This window comes from Daphnia magna, linkage group LG8 (genome assembly GCF_020631705.1).
Source record: "Daphnia magna isolate NIES linkage group LG8, ASM2063170v1.1, whole genome shotgun sequence".
Taxonomy (NCBI): Eukaryota; Metazoa; Arthropoda; class Branchiopoda; order Diplostraca; family Daphniidae; genus Daphnia; species Daphnia magna.
This window is the reverse complement of record NC_059189.1, coordinates 10,453,897-10,474,901: the sequence shown is the minus strand read 5'-3', so window position 1 is coordinate 10,474,901 and position 21,005 is coordinate 10,453,897. Positions and strand designations below refer to the sequence as shown.

The 21,005-nt window shown below is 34.5% G+C and overlaps 2 long non-coding RNA genes across 6 annotated transcripts; both read left to right on the top strand.

Annotated features, from left to right (window-relative positions):
• Positions 1-17,394: 17,394 nt before the first annotated feature.
• Positions 17,395-18,656, top strand: LOC123475528. Of its 2 annotated transcripts, none has more exons than XR_006650766.1 (3): positions 17,395-17,784; positions 18,395-18,544; positions 18,608-18,656. It is a non-coding gene; the product is annotated as an uncharacterized LOC123475528 (long non-coding RNA). The 2 variants fall into 2 exon arrangements; XR_006650765.1 differs by having other exon boundaries at positions 18,595-18,654.
• Positions 18,657-19,493: 837 nt separating this feature from the next.
• LOC123475526 lies at positions 19,494-20,735 on the top strand. Of its 4 annotated transcripts, none has more exons than XR_006650763.1 (7): positions 19,494-19,556; positions 19,623-19,759; positions 19,854-19,941; positions 20,002-20,073; positions 20,139-20,225; positions 20,286-20,367; positions 20,462-20,735. It is a non-coding gene; the product is annotated as an uncharacterized LOC123475526 (long non-coding RNA). The 4 variants fall into 4 exon arrangements; XR_006650761.1 differs by having other exon boundaries at positions 19,659-19,759; positions 19,818-19,941; positions 20,462-20,734; XR_006650760.1 differs by having other exon boundaries at positions 19,818-19,941; positions 20,462-20,734.
• The last annotated feature ends 270 nt before the right edge of the window (positions 20,736-21,005 follow it).

Below are 21,005 nucleotides of genomic sequence, written 5' to 3'. Positions count from 1 at the left end.
TGACAAAAGTGGGAAGGCTATACCCTTCCCACTTTTTCAATTTTGGCTAAATTCTAGATTTAGGTAAAAATACATGATTTCCACTCAAAATTGAACGAGAATTCCGAAAATCAGGTTTATTTTTGCTTAGCACTTCTAGTTTTTTTAATTTAGGTAGAAAACGGAAGATAAAAGTTGTTGCGCCAATTGAACTTTGGTTACGTAAATTTCGTTAATTACTCAGCCCACGGGAAAACTTATACTACTATCAAAATCAGCGTTCAATTTTGTGTATACAGTGTAATTTTTATTGAATTCCAAGAGATGTCCGTTTTTGCAGATTTTGACAAAAGTGGGAAGGCTATACCCTTCCCACTTTTTCAATTTTGGCTAAATTCTAGATCTAGTTAAAAATACATGATTTCCACTCAAAATTGAACGAGAATTCCGAAAATCAGGTTTATTTTTGCTTAGCACTTCTAGTTTTTTAAATTTAGGTAGAAAACGGAAGATAAAAACGAAGTGCACTTTTGTTACGTAAATTTCGTTAATTACTCAGCCCACGGGAAAACTTATACTACTATCAAAATCAGCGTTCAATTTTGTGTATACAGTGTAATTTTTTTGTTGAATTCCAAGAGATGTCCGTTTTTGCAGATTTTGACAAAAGTGGGAAGGCTATACCCTTCCCACTTTTTCAATTTTGGCTAAATTCTAGATTTAGGTAAAAATACATGATTTCCACTCAAAATTGAACGAGAATTTCGAAAATCAGGCTAATTTTTGCCTAGCATTTCTAGTTTTTTAAATTTAGGTAGAAAACGGAAGATAAAAGTTGTTGCGCCAATTGCACTTTTGTTACGTAAATTTCGTTAATTACTCAGCCCACCGGAAAACTTATACTACTATCAAAATCAGCGTTCAATTTTGTGTATACAGTGTAATTTTTATTGAATTCCAAGAGATGTCCGTTTTTGCAGATTTTGACAAAAGTGGGAAGGCTATACCCTTCCCACTTTTTCAATTTTGGCACTAAATTCTAGATTTAGGTAAAAATACATGATTTCCACTCAAAATTGAACGAGAATTCCGAAAATCAGGTTTATTTTTGCCTAGCACTTCTAGTTTTTTTAATTTAGGTAGAAAACGGAAGATAAAAGCGAATTGCACTTTTGTTACGTAAATTTCGTTAATTACTCAGCCCACGGGAAAACTTATACTACTATCAAAATCAGCGTTCAATTTTGTGTATACAGTGTAATTTTTATTGAATTCCAAGAGATGTCCGTTTTTGCAGATTTTGACAAAAGTGGGAAGGCTATACCCTTCCCACTTTTTCAATTTTGGCTAAATTCTAGATTTAGGTAAAAATACATGATTTCCACTCAAAATTGAACGAGAATTCCGAAAATCAGGTTTATTTTTGCCTAGCACTTCTAGTTTTTTAAATTTAGGTAGAAAACGGAAGATAAAAGCGCAATTGCACTTTTGTTACGTAAATTTCGTTAATTACTCAGCCCACGGGAAAACTTATACTACTATCAAAATCAGCGTTCAATTTTGTGTATACAGTGTAATTTTTATTGAATTCCAAGAGATGTCCGTTTTTGCAGATTTTGACAAAAGTGGGAAGGCTATACCCTTCCCACTTTTTCAATTTAGGCTAAATTCTAGATTTAGGTAAAAAAACATGATTTCCACTCAAAATTGAACGAGAATTCCGAAAATCAGGTTTATTTTTGCCTTAGCATTTCTAGTTTTTTAAATTTAGGTAGAAAACGGAAGATAAAAGTTGTTGCGCCAATTGCACTTTTGTTACGTAAATTTCGTTAATTACTCAGCCCACGGGAAAACTTATACTACTATCAAAATCAGCGTTCAATTTTGTGTATACAGTGTAATTTTTATTGAATTCCAAGAGATGTCCGTTTTTGCAGATTTTGACAAAAGTGGGAAGGCTATACCCTTCCCACTTTTTCAATTTTGGCTAAATTCTAGATTTAGGTAAAAATACATGATTTCCACTCAAAATTGAACGAGAATTTCGAAAATCAGGCTAATTTTTGCCTAGCATTTCTAGTTTTTTAAATTTAGGTAGAAAACGGAAGATAAAAGTTGTTGCGCCAATTGCACTTTTGTTACGTAAATTTCGTTAATTACTCAGCCCACCGGAAAACTTATACTACTATCAAAATCAGCGTTCAATTTTGTGTATACAGTGTAATTTTTATTGAATTCCAAGAGATGTCCGTTTTTGCAGATTTTGACAAAAGTGGGAAGGCTATACCCTTCCCACTTTTTCAATTTTTGGCTAAATTCTAGATTTAGGTAAAAATACATGATTTCCACTCAAAATTGAACGAGAATTCCGAAAATCAGGTTTATTTTTGCTTAGCACTTCTAGTTTTTTAAATTTAGGTAGAAAACGGAAGATAAAAGTTGTTGCGCCAATTGAACTTTGGTTACGTAAATTTCGTTAATTACTCAGCCCACGGGAAAACTTATACTACTATCAAAATCAGCGTTCAATTTTGTGTATACAGTGTAATTTTTATTGAATTCCAAGAGATGTCCGTTTTTGCAGATTTTGACAAAAGTGGGAAGGCTATACCCTTCCCACTTTTTCAATTTTGGCTAAATTCTAGATCTAGTTAAAAATACATGATTTCCACTCAAAATTGAACGAGAATTCCGAAAATCAGGTTTATTTTTGCTTAGCACTTCTAGTTTTTTAAATTTAGGTAGAAAACGGAAGATAAAAGCGAATTGCACTTTTGTTACGTAAATTTCGTTAATTACTCAGCCCACGGGAAAACTTATACTACTATCAAAATCAGCGTTCAATTTTGTGTATACAGTGTAATTTTTATTGAATTCCAAGAGATGTCCGTTTTTGCAGATTTTGACAAAAGTGGGAAGGCTATACCCTTCCCACTTTTTCAATTTTGGCTAAATTCTAGATTTAGGTAAAAATACATGATTTCCACTCAAAATTGAACGAGAATTTCGAAAATCAGGCTAATTTTTGCCTAGCATTTCTAGTTTTTTAAATTTAGGTAGAAAACGGAAGATAAAAGTTGTTGCGCCAATTGCACTTTTGTTACGTAAATTTCGTTAATTACTCAGCCCACCGGAAAACTTATACTACTATCAAAATCAGCGTTCAATTTTGTGTATACAGTGTAATTTTTATTGAATTCCAAGAGATGTCCGTTTTTGCAGATTTTGACAAAAGTGGGAAGGCTATACCCTTCCCACTTTTTCAATTTTGGCTAAATTCTAGATTTAGGTAAAAATACATGATTTCCACTCAAAATTGAACGAGAATTCCGAAAATCAGGTTTATTTTTGCCTAGCACTTCTAGTTTTTTAATTTAGGTAGAAAACGGAAGATAAAAGCGAATTGCACTTTTGTTACGTAAATTTCGTTAATTACTCAGCCCACGGGAAAACTTATACTACTATCAAAATCAGCGTTCAATTTTGTGTATACAGTGTAATTTTTATTGAATTCCAAGAGATGTCCGTTTTTGCAGATTTTGACAAAAGTGGGAAGGCTATACCCTTCCCACTTTTTCAATTTTGGCTAAATTCTAGATCTAGGTAAAAATACATGATTTCCACTCAAAATTGAACGAGAATTCCGAAAATCAGGTTTATTTTTGCTTAGCACTTCTAGTTTTTTAAATTTAGGTAGAAAACGGAAGATAAAAGCGAATTGCACTTTTGTTACGTAAATTTCGTTAATTACTCAGCCCACGGGAAAACTTATACTACTATCAAAATCAGCGTTCAATTTTGTGTATACAGTGTAATTTTTATTGAATTCCAAGAGATGTCCGTTTTTGCAGATTTTGACAAAAGTGGGAAGGCTATACCCTTCCCACTTTTTCAATTTTGGCTAAATTCTAGATTTAGGTAAAAATACATGATTTCCACTCAAAATTGAACGAGAATTCCGAAAATCAGGTTTATTTTTGCCTAGCACTTCTAGTTTTTTAAATTTAGGTAGAAAACGGAAGATAAAAGTTGTTGCGCCAATTGAACTTTGGTTACGTAAATTTCGTTAATTACTCAGCCCACGGGAAAACTTATACTACTATCAAAATCAGCGTTCAATTTTGTGTATACAGTGTAATTTTTATTGAATTCCAAGAGATGTCCGTTTTTGCAGATTTTGACAAAAGTGGGAAGGCTATACCCTTCCCACTTTTTCAATTTTGGCTAAATTCTAGATTTAGGTAAAAATACATGATTTCCACTCAAAATTGAACGAGAATTCCGAAAATCAGGTTTATTTTTGCCTAGCACTTCTAGTTTTTTTAATTTAGGTAGAAAACGGAAGATAAAAGCGAATTGCACTTTTGTTACGTAAATTTCGTTAATTACTCAGCCCACGGGAAAACTTATACTACTATCAAAATCAGCGTTCAATTTTGTGTATACAGTGTAATTTTTATTGAATTCCAAGAGATGTCCGTTTTTGCAGATTTTGACAAAAGTGGGAAGGCTATACCCTTCCCACTTTTTCAATTTTGGCTAAATTCTAGATTTAGGTAAAAATACATGATTTCCACTCAAAATTGAACGAGAATTCCGAAAATCAGGTTTATTTTTGCTTAGCACTTCTAGTTTTTTTAATTTAGGTAGAAAACGGAAGATAAAAGTTGTTGCGAATTGCACTTTTGGTTACGTAAATTTCGTTAATTACTCAGCCCACGGGAAAAACTTATACTACTATCAAAATCAGCGTTCAATTTTGTGTATACAGTGTAATTTTTATTGAATTCCAAGAGATGTCCGTTTTTGCAGATTTTGACAAAAGTGGGAAGGCTATACCCTTCCCACTTTTTCAATTTTGGCTAAATTCTAGATCTAGGTTAAAAATACATGATTTCCACTCAAAATTGAACGAGAATTCCGAAAATCAGGTTTATTTTTGCCTTAGCACTTCTAGTTTTTTAAATTTAGGTAGAAAACGGAAGATAAAAGCGAATTGCACTTTTGTTACGTAAATTTCGTTAATTACTCAGCCCACGGGAAAACTTATACTACTATCAAAATCAGCGTTCAATTTTGTGTATACAGTGTAATTTTTATTGAATTCCAAGAGATGTCCGTTTTTGCAGATTTTGACAAAAGTGGGAAGGCTATACCCTTCCCACTTTTTCAATTTTGGCTAAATTCTAGATTTAGGTAAAAATACATGATTTCCACTCAAAATTGAACGAGAATTTCCGAAAATCAGGCTAATTTTTGCCTAGCATTTCTAGTTTTTTAAATTTAGGTAGAAAACGGAAGATAAAAGTTGTTGCGCCAATTGCACTTTTGTTACGTAAATTTCGTTAATTACTCAGCCCACGGGAAAACTTATACTACTATCAAAATCAGCGTTCAATTTTGTGTATACAGTGTAATTTTTATTGAATTCCAAGAGATGTCCGTTTTTGCAGATTTTGACAAAAGTGGGAAGGCTATACCCTTCCCACTTTTTCAATTTTGGCTAAATTCTAGATTTAGGTAAAAATACATGATTTCCACTCAAAATTGAACGAGAATTCCGAAAATCAGGTTTATTTTTGCCTAGCACTTCTAGTTTTTTTAAATTTAGGTAGAAAACGGAAGATAAAAGCGAATTGCACTTTTGTTACGTAAATTTCGTTAATTACTCAGCCCACGGGAAAACTTATACTACTATCAAAATCAGCGTTCAATTTTGTGTATACAGTGTAATTTTTATTGAATTCCAAGAGATGTCCGTTTTTGCAGATTTTGACAAAAGTGGGAAGGCTATACCCTTCCCACTTTTTCAATTTTGGCTAAATTCTAGATTTAGGTAAAAATACATGATTTCCACTCAAAATTGAACGAGAATTCCGAAAATCAGGTTTATTTTTGCTTAGCACTTCTAGTTTTTTTAAATTTAGGTAGAAAACGGAAGATAAAAGCTGAATTGCACTTTTGTTACGTAAATTTCGTTAATTACTCAGCCCACGGGAAAACTTATACTACTATCAAAATCAGCGTTCAATTTTGTGTATACAGTGTAATTTTTATTGAATTCCAAGAGATGTCCGTTTTTGCAGATTTTGACAAAAGTGGGAAGGCTATACCCTTCCCACTTTTTCAATTTTGGCTAAATTCTAGATTTAGGTAAAAATACATGATTTCCACTCAAAATTGAACGAGAATTCCGAAAATCAGGCTTAATTTTTGCCTAGCATTTCTAGTTTTTTAAATTTAGGTAGAAAACGGAAGATAAAAGTGCGAATTGCACTTTTGTTACGTAAATTTCGTTAATTACTCAGCCCACGGGAAAACTTATACTACTATCAAAATCAGCGTTCAATTTTGTGTATACAGTGTAATTTTTATTGAATTCCAAGAGATGTCCGTTTTTGCAGATTTTGACAAAAGTGGGAAGGCTATACCCTTCCCACTTTTTCAATTTTGGCTAAATTCTAGATTTAGGTAAAAATACATGATTTCCACTCAAAATTGAACGAGAATTCCGAAAATCAGGTTTATTTTTGCCTAGCACTTCTAGTTTTTTTAATTTAGGTAGAAAACGGAAGATAAAAGCGAATTGCACTTTTGTTACGTAAATTTCGTTAATTACTCAGCCCACGGGAAAACTTATACTACTATCAAAATCAGCGTTCAATTTTGTGTATACAGTGTAATTTTTATTGAATTCCAAGAGATGTCCGTTTTTGCAGATTTTGACAAAAGTGGGAAGGCTATACCCTTCCCACTTTTTCAATTTTGGCTAAATTCTAGATTTAGGTAAAAATACATGATTTCCACTCAAAATTGAACGAGAATTCCGAAAATCAGGTTTATTTTTGCCTAGCACTTCTAGTTTTTTAAAATTTAGGTAGAAAACGGAAGATAAAAGTTGTTGCGCCAATTGAACTTTGGTTACGTAAATTTCGTTAATTACTCAGCCCACGGGAAAACTTATACTACTATCAAAATCAGCGTTCAATTTTGTGTATACAGTGTAATTTTTATTGAATTCCAAGAGATGTCCGTTTTTGCAGATTTTGACAAAAGTGGGAAGGCTATACCCTTCCCACTTTTTCAATTTTGGCTAAATTCTAGATTTAGGTAAAAATACATGATTTCCACTCAAAATTGAACGAGAATTCCGAAAATCAGGTTTATTTTTGCCTAGCACTTCTAGTTTTTTTAATTTAGGTAGAAAACGGAAGATAAAAGTTGTTGCGCCAATTGAACTTTTGGTTACGTAAATTTCGTTAATTACTCAGCCCACGGGAAAACTTATACTACTATCAAAATCAGCGTTCAATTTTGTGTATACAGTGTAATTTTTATTGAATTCCAAGAGATGTCCGTTTTTGCAGATTTTGACAAAAGTGGGAAGGCTATACCCTTCCCACTTTTTCAATTTTGGCTAAATTCTAGATTTAGGTAAAAATACATGATTTCCACTCAAAATTGAACGAGAATTCCGAAAATCAGGTTTATTTTTGCCTAGCACTTCTAGTTTTTTTAATTTTAGGTAGAAAACGGAAGATAAAAGTTGTTGCGCCAATTGAACTTTGGTTACGTAAATTTCGTTAATTACTCAGCCCACGGGAAAACTTATACTACTATCAAAATCAGCGTTCAATTTTGTGTATACAGTGTAATTTTTATTGAATTCCAAGAGATGTCCGTTTTTGCAGATTTTGACAAAAGTGGGAAGGCTATACCCTTCCCACTTTTTCAATTTTGGCTAAATTCTAGATTTAGGTAAAAATACATGATTTCCACTCAAAATTGAACGAGAATTCCGAAAATCAGGTTTATTTTTGCCTAGCACTTCTAGTTTTTTTAATTTAGGTAGAAAACGGAAGATAAAAACGAATTGCACTTTTGTTACGTAAATTTCGTTAATTACTCAGCCCACGGGAAAACTTATACTACTATCAAAATCAGCGTTCAATTTTGTGTATACAGTGTAATTTTTATTGAATTCCAAGAGATGTCCGTTTTTGCAGATTTTGACAAAAGTGGGAAGGCTATACCCTTCCCACTTTTTCAATTTTGGCTAAATTCTAGATTTAGGTAAAAATACATGATTTCCACTCAAAATTGAACGAGAATTCCGAAAATCAGGTTTATTTTTGCCTAGCACTTCTAGTTTTTTTAATTTAGGTAGAAAACGGAAGATAAAAGCGAATTGCACTTTTGTTACGTAAATTTCGTTAATTACTCAGCCCACGGGAAAACTTATACTACTATCAAAATCAGCGTTCAATTTTGTGTATACAGTGTAATTTTTATTGAATTCCAAGAGATGTCCGTTTTTGCAGATTTTGACAAAAGTGGGAAGGCTATACCCTTCCCACTTTTTCAATTTTGGCTAAATTCTAGATTTAGGTAAAAATACATGATTTCCACTCAAAATTGAACGAGAATTCCGAAAATCAGGTTTATTTTTGCTTAGCACTTCTAGTTTTTTTAATTTAGGTAGAAAACGGAAGATAAAAGCGAATTGAACTTTGGTTACGTAAATTTCGTTAATTACTCAGCCCACGGGAAAACTTATACTACTATCAAAATCAGCGTTCAATTTTGTGTATACAGTGTAATTTTTATTGAATTCCAAGAGATGTCCGTTTTTGCAGATTTTGACAAAAGTGGGAAGGCTATACCCTTCCCACTTTTTCAATTTTGGCTAAATTCTAGATTTAGGTAAAAATACATGATTTCCACTCAAAATTGAACGAGAATTCCGAAAATCAGGTTTATTTTTGCTTAGCACTTCTAGTTTTTTAAATTTAGGTAGAAAACGGAAGATAAAAGCGAATTGCACTTTTGTTACGTAAATTTCGTTAATTACTCAGCCCACGGGAAAACTTATACTACTATCAAAATCAGCGTTCAATTTTGTGTATACAGTGTAATTTTTATTGAATTCCAAGAGATGTCCGTTTTTGCAGATTTTGACAAAAGTGGGAAGGCTATACCCTTCCCACTTTTTCAATTTTGGCTAAATTCTAGATTTAGGTAAAAATACATGATTTCCACTCAAAATTGAACGAGAATTCCGAAAATCAGGTTTATTTTTGCCTAGCACTTCTAGTTTTTTAAATTTAGGTAGAAAACGGAAGATAAAAGTTGTTGCGCCAATTGAACTTTGGTTACGTAAATTTCGTTAATTACTCAGCCCACGGGAAAACTTATACTACTATCAAAATCAGCGTTCAATTTTGTGTATACAGTGTAATTTTTATTGAATTCCAAGAGATGTCCGTTTTTGCAGATTTTGACAAAAGTGGGAAGGCTATACCCTTCCCACTTTTTCAATTTTGGCTAAATTCTAGATTTAGGTAAAAATACATGATTTCCACTCAAAATTGAACGAGAATTCCGAAAATCAGGTTTATTTTTGCCTAGCACTTCTAGTTTTTTTAATTTAGGTAGAAAACGGAAGATAAAAGCGAATTGCACTTTTGTTACGTAAATTTCGTTAATTACTCAGCCCACGGGAAAACTTATACTACTATCAAAATCAGCGTTCAATTTTGTGTATACAGTGTAATTTTTATTGAATTCCAAGAGATGTCCGTTTTTGCAGATTTTGACAAAAGTGGGAAGGCTATACCCTTCCCACTTTTTCAATTTTGGCTAAATTCTAGATTTAGGTAAAAATACATGATTTCCACTCAAAATTGAACGAGAATTCCGAAAATCAGGTTTATTTTTGCCTAGCACTTCTAGTTTTTTAAATTTAGGTAGAAAACGGAAGATAAAAGCGAATTGCACTTTTGTTACGTAAATTTCGTTAATTACTCAGCCCACGGGAAAACTTATACTACTATTGAAACAATTGGGGTGATGATGTTTATTTAAATTTGACACCAATTACATTTCAAAACACAGCGGCAAAAACAAAAGGGAAAAGGTAACAGACGGAGGGAGGAAGACTGACTCACTGACTGCCTCGCTGGTCGACTGGTGACTCTCTTCTGCTGGTGAAGTTTGTCCGTCTTTTATATGGCAACGCAGAGAGTCGAATTTAAAGTCAAACGAGGCCAGGCGTGTTCAAAAATATAAGGTCGGCGGAAGAAGGCTGACTTTACCGTTAGAGTAATAAAAGTAGAAAGTCGGTCATTCGGGGCAACAAGTTTGGGGTCAAAACAGGGCAATAAAAGCAACGCGTTAAATTTTACCGTTTGAATTTTGATTTGGTCGGCGGATCCTTACATGGGTCCCCGTCAAAATAGATTGCGTCTCGCAATCTCTTTTCTCAACATAGTAAAACATGCAGTTCAAGAGAAGAAAAAGTAAGCCAGGAATATTCGAGGAGTTTTATCGCGTTGGTAGCTTTCTCAGATGGAATGGGAAATTTTTTTAATTTGGAACGAAATACAGCGAAGGAGAAAAGATACAGCATTAAACGAGTAGTGACGCGGACGTCTGGGAGCGCAGAGCTCAGTGTGGCGTGTTCCGTTGAAGGAAATACGTACGACTTTGAGCACGGAGCTCGATAAAAAATAATCTGAAGTAAAGTGTCTAAGCCTAGACGGTCTTTTGAAATCAGATTTTACAACAGCAAAACAAAGAATATGAAGAAAGAGTGGTGACGCAGACGGCTACGAGCGCGGAGCTCAGTGTGGCGTATTCCGTCGAAGGAATTTTTACGCCTTCGAGCGCGGAGCTCGATAAAACAAATCTGAAGCCAAAGTGTCTAAGCCTAGACAGTCTTTACGAATCAGATTAAAAACAGCAAAATAATGAATATGAAAAAATGAGTAGGACGCGGACGTCTGGGAGCGCGGAGCTCAATGTGGCGTGTTCCGTCGAAGGAAATATGTAACGCCCTCGAGCCCGGAGCCCGGTACAGATACAATTGCCTCTGCAAGAGGTGTGCCTAAACCTAGAACACAGCTTCGCAAACAGATGTGTCAATAAGAGAAGAAGCGAGATTATAACCTCAATAAAACTTCAGCTGTTCCAAAATAAAAAAAGATAAAGAATGGTTTGCATGAGAATGTCCTCTTTGGTTAAGTGGAGGTATAGAGGGGGGAATAGAAGTGGAGTTGATTTTCTTTTGCCGTAGTCTATATAAATCTGGAGGTGTCAAATTCAAAGGGGAACTAGTTTTAGGTGGAAAAACTATGTAAGAGAAGGGGGTCTAAGATAGTTAGGAAGTAAAAAAGATCGGTTTCAAATTGTAATGTTGAATTTCCAATGTCGGTTTGGTCGGGTCTTCGCGTGGTCTAGGTGATGAGGGCTTAGGCGGCTGGGCAGACAAGCACGCACCGTCTTTGCGCAAAAAGCAACGGCTCTTTCGTGCAACCTCTGCTTCGTTTCTTAATTTTGGCCGTTGGCCATGGGCGATCAAAGACTCTGAAGGTTTCGGCTTGGTGTACGGCGTTTGAAGCGCGTTGATCGTCGCCTGGCGTCAAGTGAGCATCGTGTAGGATCGAGTGTAAGAACTCCAACTGGTCCAGTTTTTTCAGCCCGGGGTTGGTCTTCGTGGTCACCAAGGTGGTCGGAAGTCACAGCGATTTTTTGTTCCTTTGTTTCCTCACTTGCCGACGTGGTAACAGCTGCGTTTTCGCAAGTTGGTTCAGGAAAAGGGATGGAAAAATGCAACTTACAGTCGTTTGAGGTTCCAACTCTGATGGTCGTATGAAAGATTCATCCGCGAATATGCTGTTTCCATTTTGGTGATTTTCCTTGTCTTGGTGTTTTTCCGGGTGGGAAGAGGCTTTCTCAATGGTGACTCGGCTTGCGACAATAGCAGTCGAAGAAACAGGTCGAGATATTTTAATTTTCAGTGTTTTACTTACAAATTTTTTTAGTTTCTTGAATTTCTCCAACCACAATGCCTTTATTTTCTTCTTTAAAGGTTTTTCTTTGATGTCGGTGACAGAATATTTGTCTTCAATTTGTGCCATCATCGGCGAAGAACTGCTGTAGTAGAGTTTTTGGTAACGCGTCCGTAACGGCCAAGACTTCGGTCGGCGGGTTCGTCCTCGCTGCCACCAGATGAAACAATTGGGGTGATGATGTTTATTTAAATTTGACACCAATTACATTTCAAAACACAGCGGCAAAAACAAAAGGGAAAAGGTAACAGACGGAGGGAGGAAGACTGACTCACTGACTGCCTCGCTGGTCGACTGGTGACTCTCTTCTGCTGGTGAAGTTTGTCCGTCTTTTATATGGCAACGCAGAGAGTCGAATTTAAAGTCAAACGAGGCCAGGCGTGTTCAAAAATATAAGGTCGGCGGAAGAAGGCTGACTTTACCGTTAGAGTAATAAAAGTAGAAAGTCGGTCATTCGGGGCAACAAGTTTGGGGTCAAAACAGGGCAATAAAAGCAACGCGTTAAATTTTACCGTTTGAATTTTGATTTGGTCGGCGGATCCTTACACTATCAAAATCAGCGTTCAATTTTGTGTATACAGTGTAATTTTTATTGAATTCCAAGAGATGTCCGTTTTTGCAGATTTTGACAAAAGTGGGAAGGCTATACCCTTCCCACTTTTTCAATTTTGGCTTAATTCTATATTTAGGTAAAAATACATGATTTCCACTCAAAATTGAACGAGAATTCCGAAAATCAGGTTTATTTTTGCTTAGCACTTCTAGTTTTTTAAATTTAGGTAGAAAACGGAAGATAAAAGCGAATTGAACTTTGGTTACGTAAATTTCGTTAATTACTCAGCCCACGGGAAAACTTATACTACTATCAAAATCAGCGTTCAATTTTGTGTATACAGTGTAATTTTTATTGAATTCCAAGAGATGTCCGTTTTTGCAGATTTTGACAAAAGTGGGAAGGCTATACCCTTCCCACTTTTTCAATTTTGGCTAAATTCTAGATTTAGGTAAAAATACATGATTTCCACTCAAAATTGAACGAGAATTCCGAAAATCAGGTTTATTTTTGCCTAGCACTTCTAGTTTTTTTAATTTAGGTAGAAAACGGAAGATAAAAGCGAATTGCACTTTTGTTACGTAAATTTCGTTAATTACTCAGCCCACGGGAAAACTTATACTACTATCAAAATCAGCGTTCAATTTTGTGTATACAGTGTAATTTTTATTGAATTCCAAGAGATGTCCGTTTTTGCAGATTTTGACAAAAGTGGGAAGGCTATACCCTTCCCACTTTTTCAATTTTGGCTAAATTCTAGATTTAGGTAAAAATACATGATTTCCACTCAAAATTGAACGAGAATTCCGAAAATCAGGTTTATTTTTGCCTAGCACTTCTAGTTTTTTAAATTTAGGTAGAAAACGGAAGATAAAAGTTGTTGCGCCAATTGAACTTTGGTTACGTAAATTTCGTTAATTACTCAGCCCATGGGAAAACTTATACTACTATCAAAATCAGCGTTCAATTTTGTGTATACAGTGTAATTTTTATTGAATTCCAAGAGATGTCCGTTTTTGCAGATTTTGACAAAAGTGGGAAGGCTATACCCTTCCCACTTTTTCAATTTTGGCTAAATTCTAGATTTAGGTAAAAATACATGATATCCACTCAAAATTGAACGAGAATTCCGAAAATGAGGCTTATTTTTGCCTAGCACTTCTAGTTTTTTAAATTTAGGTAGAAAACGGAAGATAAAAGTTGTTGCGCCAATTGCACTTTTGTTACGTAAATTTCGTTAATTACTCAGCCCACCGGAAAACTTATACTACTATCAAAATCAGCGTTCAATTTTGTGTATACAGTGTAATTTTTATTGAATTCCAAGAGATGTCCGTTTTTGCAGATTTTGACAAAAGTGGGAAGGCTATACCCTTCCCACTTTTTCAATTTTGGCTAAATTCTAGATTTAGGTAAAAATACATGATTTCCACTCAAAATTGAACGAGAATTCCGAAAATCAGGTTTATTTTTGCTTAGCACTTCTAGTTTTTTAAATTTAGGTAGAAAACGGAAGATAAAAGCGAATTGCACTTTTTTACGTTAGAGAAATTTCGTTAATTACTCAGCCCACGGGAAAACTTATACTACTATCAAAATCAGCGTTCAATTTTGTGTATACAGTGTAATTTTTATTGAATTCCAAGAGATGTCCGTTTTTGCAGATTTTGACAAAAGTGGGAAGGCTATACCCTTCCCACTTTTTCAATTTTGGCTAAATTCTAGATTTAGGTAAAAATACATGATTTCCACTCAAAATTGAACGAGAATTCCGAAAATCAGGTTTATTTTTGCCTAGCACTTCTAGTTTTTTTAATTTAGGTAGAAAACGGAAGATAAAAGCGAATTGCACTTTTGTTACGTAAATTTCGTTAATTACTTAGCCCACGGGAAAACTTATACTACTATCAAAATCAGCGTTCAATTTTGTGTATACAGTGTAATTTTTATTGAATTCCAAGAGATGTCCGTTTTTGCAGATTTTGACAAAAGTGGGAAGGCTATATACCCTTCCCACTTTTTCAATTTTGGCTAAATTCTAGATTTAGGTAAAAATACATGATTTCCACTCAAAATTGAACGAGAATTCCGAAAATGAGGCTTATTTTTGCCTAGCACTTCTAGTTTTTTAAATTTAGGTAGAAAACGGAAGATAAAAGTTGTTGCGCCAATTGCACTTTTGTTACGTAAATTTCGTTAATTACTCAGCCCACCGGAAAACTTATACTACTATCAAAATCAGCGTTCAATTTTGTGTATACAGTGTAATTTTTATTGAATTCCAAGAGATGTCCGTTTTTGCAGATTTTGACAAAAGTGGGAAGGCTATACCCTTCCCACTTTTTCAATTTTGGCTAAATTCTAGATTTAGGTAAAAATACATGATTTCCACTCAAAATTGAACGAGAATTCCGAAAATCAGGTTTATTTTTGCTAAGCACTTCTAGTTTTTTAAATTTAGGTAGAAAACGGAAGATAAAAGCGAATTGCACTTTTGTTACGTAAATTTCGTTAATTACTTAGCCCACGGGAAAACTTATACTACTATCAAAATCAGCGTTCAATTTTGTGTATACAGTGTAATTTTTATTGAATTCCAAGAGATGTCCGTTTTTGCAGATTTTGACAAAAGTGGGAAGGCTATACCCTTCCCACTTTTTCAATTTTGGCTAAATTCTAGATTTAGGTAAAAATACATGATTTCCACTCAAAATTGAACGAGAATTCCGAAAATCAGGCTAATTTTTGCCTAGCACTTCTAGTTTTTTAAATTTAGGTAGAAAACGGAAGATAAAAGTTGTTGCGCCAATTGCACTTTTGTTACGTAAATTTCGTTAATTACTCAGCCCACGGGAAAACTTATACTACTATCAAAATCAGCGTTCAATTTTGTGTATACAGTGTAATTTTTATTGAATTCCAAGAGATGTCCGTTTTTGCAGATTTTGACAAAAGTGGGAAGGCTATACCCTTCCCACTTTTTCAATTTTGGCTAAATTCTAGATTTAGGTAAAAATACATGATTTCCACTCAAAATTGAACGAGAATTCCGAAAATCAGGTTTATTTTTGCTTAGCACTTCTAGTTTTTTAAATTTAGGTAGAAAACGGAAGATAAAAGCGAATTGCACTTTTGTTACGTAAATTTCGTTAATTACTTAGCCCACGGGAAAACTTATACTACTATCAAAATCAGCGTTCAATTTTGTGTATACAGTGTAATTTTTATTGAATTCCAAGAGATGTCCGTTTTTGCAGATTTTGACAAAAGTGGGAAGGCTATACCCTTCCCACTTTTTCAATTTTGGCTAAATTCTAGATTTAGGTAAAAATACATGATTTCCACTCAAAATTGAACGAGAATTCCGAAAATCAGGCTAATTTTTGCCTAGCACTTCTAGTTTTTTAAATTTAGGTAGAAAACGGAAGATAAAAGTTGTTGCGCCAATTGCACTTTTGTTACGTAAATTTCGTTAATTACTCAGCCCATGGGAAAACTTATACTACTATCAAAATCAGCGTTCAATTTTGTGTATACAGTGTAATTTTTATTGAATTCCAAGAGATGTCCGTTTTTGCAGATTTTGACAAAAGTGGGAAGGCTATACCCTTCCCACTTTTTCAATTTTGGCTAAATTCTAGATTTAGGTAAAAATACATGATTTCCACTCAAAATTGAACGAGAATTCCGAAAATCAGGCTAATTTTTGCCTAGCACTTCTAGTTTTTTAAATTTAGGTAGAAAACGGAAGATAAAAGTTGTTGCGCCAATTGCACTTTTGTTACGTAAATTTCGTTAATTACTCAGCCCACGGGAAAACTTATACTACTATCAAAATCAGCGTTCAATTTTGTGTATACAGTGTAATTTTTATTGAATTCCAAGAGATGTCCGTTTTTGCAGATTTTGACAAAAGTGGGAAGGCTATACCCTTCCCACTTTTTCAATTTTGGCTAAATTTTAGATCTAGTTAAAAATACATGATTTCCACTCAAAATTGAACGAGAATTCCGAAAATCAGGTTTATTTTTGCCTAGCACTTCTAGTTTTTTAAATTTAGGTAGAAAACGGAAGATAAAAGCGAATTGCACTTTTGTTACGTAAATTTCGTTAATTACTCAGCCCACGGGAAAACTTATACTACTATCAAAATCAGCGTTCAATTTTGTGTATACAGTGTAATTTTTATTGAATTCCAAGAGATTTCCGTTTTTGCAGATTTTGACAAAAGTGGGAAGGCTATACCCTTCCCACTTTTTCAATTTTGGCTAAATTCTAGATTTAGGTAAAAATACATGATTTCCACTCAAAATTGAACGACAATTCCGAAAATCAGGTTTATTTTTGCTTAGCACTTCTAGTTTTTTAAATTTAGGTAGAAAACGGAAGATAAAAGCGAATTGCACTTTTGTTACGTAAATTTCGTTAATTACTCAGCCCACGGGAAAACTTATACTACTATCAAAATCAGCGTTCAATTTTGTGTATACAGTGTAATTTTTATTGAATTCCAAGAGATGTCCGTTTTTGCAGATTTTGACAAAAGTGGGAAGGCATACCCTTACCACTTTTTCAATTTTAGCTAAATTCTAGATTTAGGTAAAAATACATGATTTCCACTCAAAATTGAACGAGAATTCCGAAAATCAGGCTAATTTTTGCCTAGCACTTCTAGTTTTTTAAATTTAGGTAGAAAACGGAAGATAAAAGTTGTTGCGCCAATTGCACTTTTGTTACGTAAATTTCGTTAATTACTCAGCCCACCGGAAAACTTATACTACTATCAAAATCAGCGTTCAATTTTGTGTATACAGTGTAATTTTTATTGAATTCCAAGAGATGTCCGTTTTTGCAGATTTTGACAAAAGTGGGAAGGCTATACCCTTCCAAAAGTAGTATAAGTTTTCCCGTGGGCTGAGTAATTAACGAAATTTACGTAACAAAAGTGCAATTCGATGAAAAAGTGGGAAGGGTATAGCCTTCCCACTTTTGTCAAAATCTGCAAAAACGGACATCTCTTGGAATTCAATAAAAATTACACTGTATACACAAAATTGAACGGCTTTGCCCAATGAATCTGTGCTATGAACTAGCAGTGGCACTCAATCTTTGTTCTTAAAACCCCGAGGTGATCTTCACTTTTCATGGGGATTTATTGATTATACTTGTTAATTAACCATGAAGAATACCAAAAGATGGATCAGTGGATGGTTATAAAAGTATAAAACTGTAATCCCTCGTGGCATTTTCATCCACGCATGCATGACAGTTCGTAAGCAGACGAACCATATTGATCGTGAGCAACCATACGCAGTCTGGCTGCATCCAGCTAGATACTACTAGAACCCGAAACATTGTTTTGACAAGTGCTCTATATTTCGGTTGCAGGTTTTCACTAAATAAGTAAGGAGCTTAATCGTTTTCAATGTATAATTTTTCAATTCAAGTCTATTTAGGTGTCAGAACTGAAATTGTACTTTTAGAACTTAAAAAACACCGCAGATCTTTTATTAACAATAGTTTACTTTTACAACTATCAAAATCTTGTTAATCATATAAAGGAGAACAAAGCTCACATTTTAGATTTCTGGAATTTCAACTTCCAGTTTTACTTCAGGTTTTAAATTGACAAAAAACTCCTTATTTGTTTGTCTGTAAGAAAAAATATTCGCATTTTCGTGATCCGCGTTAAATTTGGGGTCGACTCCATGTGTTCAGCTAAAAATACCCGAAAAAATTTCATGAAAAATCGCGATTTTGGTCAAATCTGACTTTTTGCTAAAAACACGTCATTCCAACTGCAAATTTGATAAGGATCACGAAAATGCTACTCGTTTTGTTATAGGATTACTATTTCTGGAGATGTGGGCTACTTCCATTACTTCTGGAAATTTTTTGTGAGAATCTGCAAAAAGTAAAAAATGAACTATATTGTTCTAACAATTTCTAATAATTTTCTCGCATGCATTAGGGTGTGGTAGTTATTATTCCGTGTTTTTCTTGCTTTCAACAGGAATGCAGGAAGACAGGCTTTCCTACAAGCTACGACAGTTTTACCTACAAATGTTTCGTGCTGCAACTAGTAGCTGATTTCCTAGGATCCTATGCCTAAAATTGGAGTTCAGTTATCAGAGATTAGCAAAATTCAAGCACTTAAAAGCAAGTATTGGACTTATTTCCACATTCAAAGTAAAATATAATTTTGAGTTTTAGGTGTAAACTCTAGATGGCGTTGAAGTGCGTCTAAAATGAAGATTGCGAGTGATATGTAATAGGCAGTGTTGTCAAAATCTATTGCGATTTAAATCACAAATGATTTAAATCGTGATTTAAATCATTTTTTCATGATTTTGATTTTGATTTAAATCATTTTTAAATTTTGCGATTTTTGATTTGATTTATGCGAAAATAAATCATTTTTTTAAATCAAAATCAGCGTTTGATGGAAAAATATTAATTTTAATACAGATTACAGAATCTTCATCATTCTTTCTAAAATATAACGATCATTGTGGGAATCGCGCCTGATACTTTTAGTTTTGTACTGATTTTGTAGGGAGGATGGGGCCAACTGAAACGCGGAGTCAATTGAAACAAAAATCTAGCTCTTGGCGTCTGACAAAAATTTTGAAAAATTGGTTAAAGAATAGATAATTTTCTACACAATTATACACTTTTTTGCTGAATTAAATCATTACTTTAGTCAGGGGGACAAAAAATACACGAAGTGTTTCATTTGAACCCATTCTACCCTACACTAGTTTTCCCCTTGCTATCAATCAATTGCAAAAAAAAAAAAAAATACAAAAAATAATTACGAGTTTGTGAATGAAAATGACGAAAAGATTGCCCATTGCTTTGCTAACAAACATATGGTTATATAATTATATTCAAGCAAAAAATGTTGAAGTGATTTTGATTTTGATTTCGAAATCGATTTAAATCGCGATTTAAATCATTTTTTTCATGATTTTGATTTATGATTTAAATTGCGATTTAAATCAATTCTAGAAAATGATTTGATTTGATTTAAGATTAAGATTTTAGCAATTTTGGTTAAATGATTTGATTTTGATTTAAATCATTTTTTCATTTGATTTTGACAACACTGGTAATAGGTGTTTGTTACGTTACCTGTTTAGTTTTTCAAAGGATATTTCGTCAAAAAATTTACGGTATGTTGTTATCTATTCAATATTGCTATCGTTGGGTATGTATTGAAAGCGAAACCCTTGAAATAGATTGTTTTTGAATGTGGTGGTGTTTCACCTTGTCAGGTATGCCAGAAGCCTGCATTCCTGCTATCAATGTAAAACAAGGAATCCTGACACTTTAAGAAGGCCAGTATTCCTTACAGGAAGATCACCATCCAGTTCAAGTACTGTTAATGGACCTCAAGCCTTGTGTTTAAGCTTAGTGATGTGTTCTCTTGTTAGTCAATGACAGAGTCTTCATCTATTTTACATTGCCAGCCAACAGCCCTCTGCATCCCAGATATCTAGATTTCCAAGCTTCGCTGATTAGCCAACCATCATCCATACACTTCAGCTCTTCATTGTGGTATTTCAGAACATTACTTATCTTCTACTACACCCATCTGTAACAATTTTTGCTAAACAGGTTTCTCTTCCTCTCTTCTTAATCTGCCGAAAGCCAACATGAAATAAGGTTCATCTTCATTGGATTACCATGGTATTTTCATTTGGTTGACTATTGGATTTCTCATTTTTACATATAAATCTGTGTTGTATAAACAGAAACTTGTCATTGTTAATCCTGCTGTTCTTCTCACCATTACTTAGCCAGCTAACATGGATAGGCGTTAACACCATCTCCATTTTTTGGTATTTTAAGTTTCCACGTTATTGAGCATTGTTGTGTTGTGACATAAAATTCTGTGATAGGACTGCAAATATTCATCTTCCTTTGGTACAACACTGCTGTTTCGACAATTTCGCTAGTTTCGCCCCCCAGTGCACCACACGCGTAAGTTAATATGTCTTTCATCGTTTTGTCAGACAAATGCCATTTTCCGCATAAAATCGCTTACTTCTTTTTTTGCCTCATTTAATCTATTTAGAACTACATTTTTTTCGTCTTCCTGTCGTGGTTGTCTACGCCTTCACCTCATCGCTGTCTTCGTTGACGGGTTCGCCTTCATCTCCGTCTCGTCGTCGTCTTGGCCGTCTTTTTCTACGCCATCACCTCGTTGCCGGCTTCGCCTTCGCTTTTCACGTAGAGTTCACCGTGGATCGTCGCCCTGGTATTGTTTTATTTTGCATTGTAATGTTTAAGTTAACCCGTTGGCTGCCACCCCGTTTGCGTCCCATTTTTTTAGCTTGTAGGGACCGGCCGCAATGGCCTTCGCCGCAAGGCGCCTTAGGCAATGCACCAGTAGGGACTTCTCTTTTTCGATGCGGTGGCGGATTCCTGAGGGTGTGCATTCCCTGTAACGGATTCCGTCACCGTGTCAGCCCGGACTTGTCTTCGGACAAGACCCACCTTGTTCGCGATCCTTATGACGCGATGCGTAGTTACCGTAGTTTAAGCAACCTACGGGTTGCGTGGCCTGGCAGCCAACGGGTTAACTTATTTAAGTGTTTGCATGTTTGTGTATGTATTTG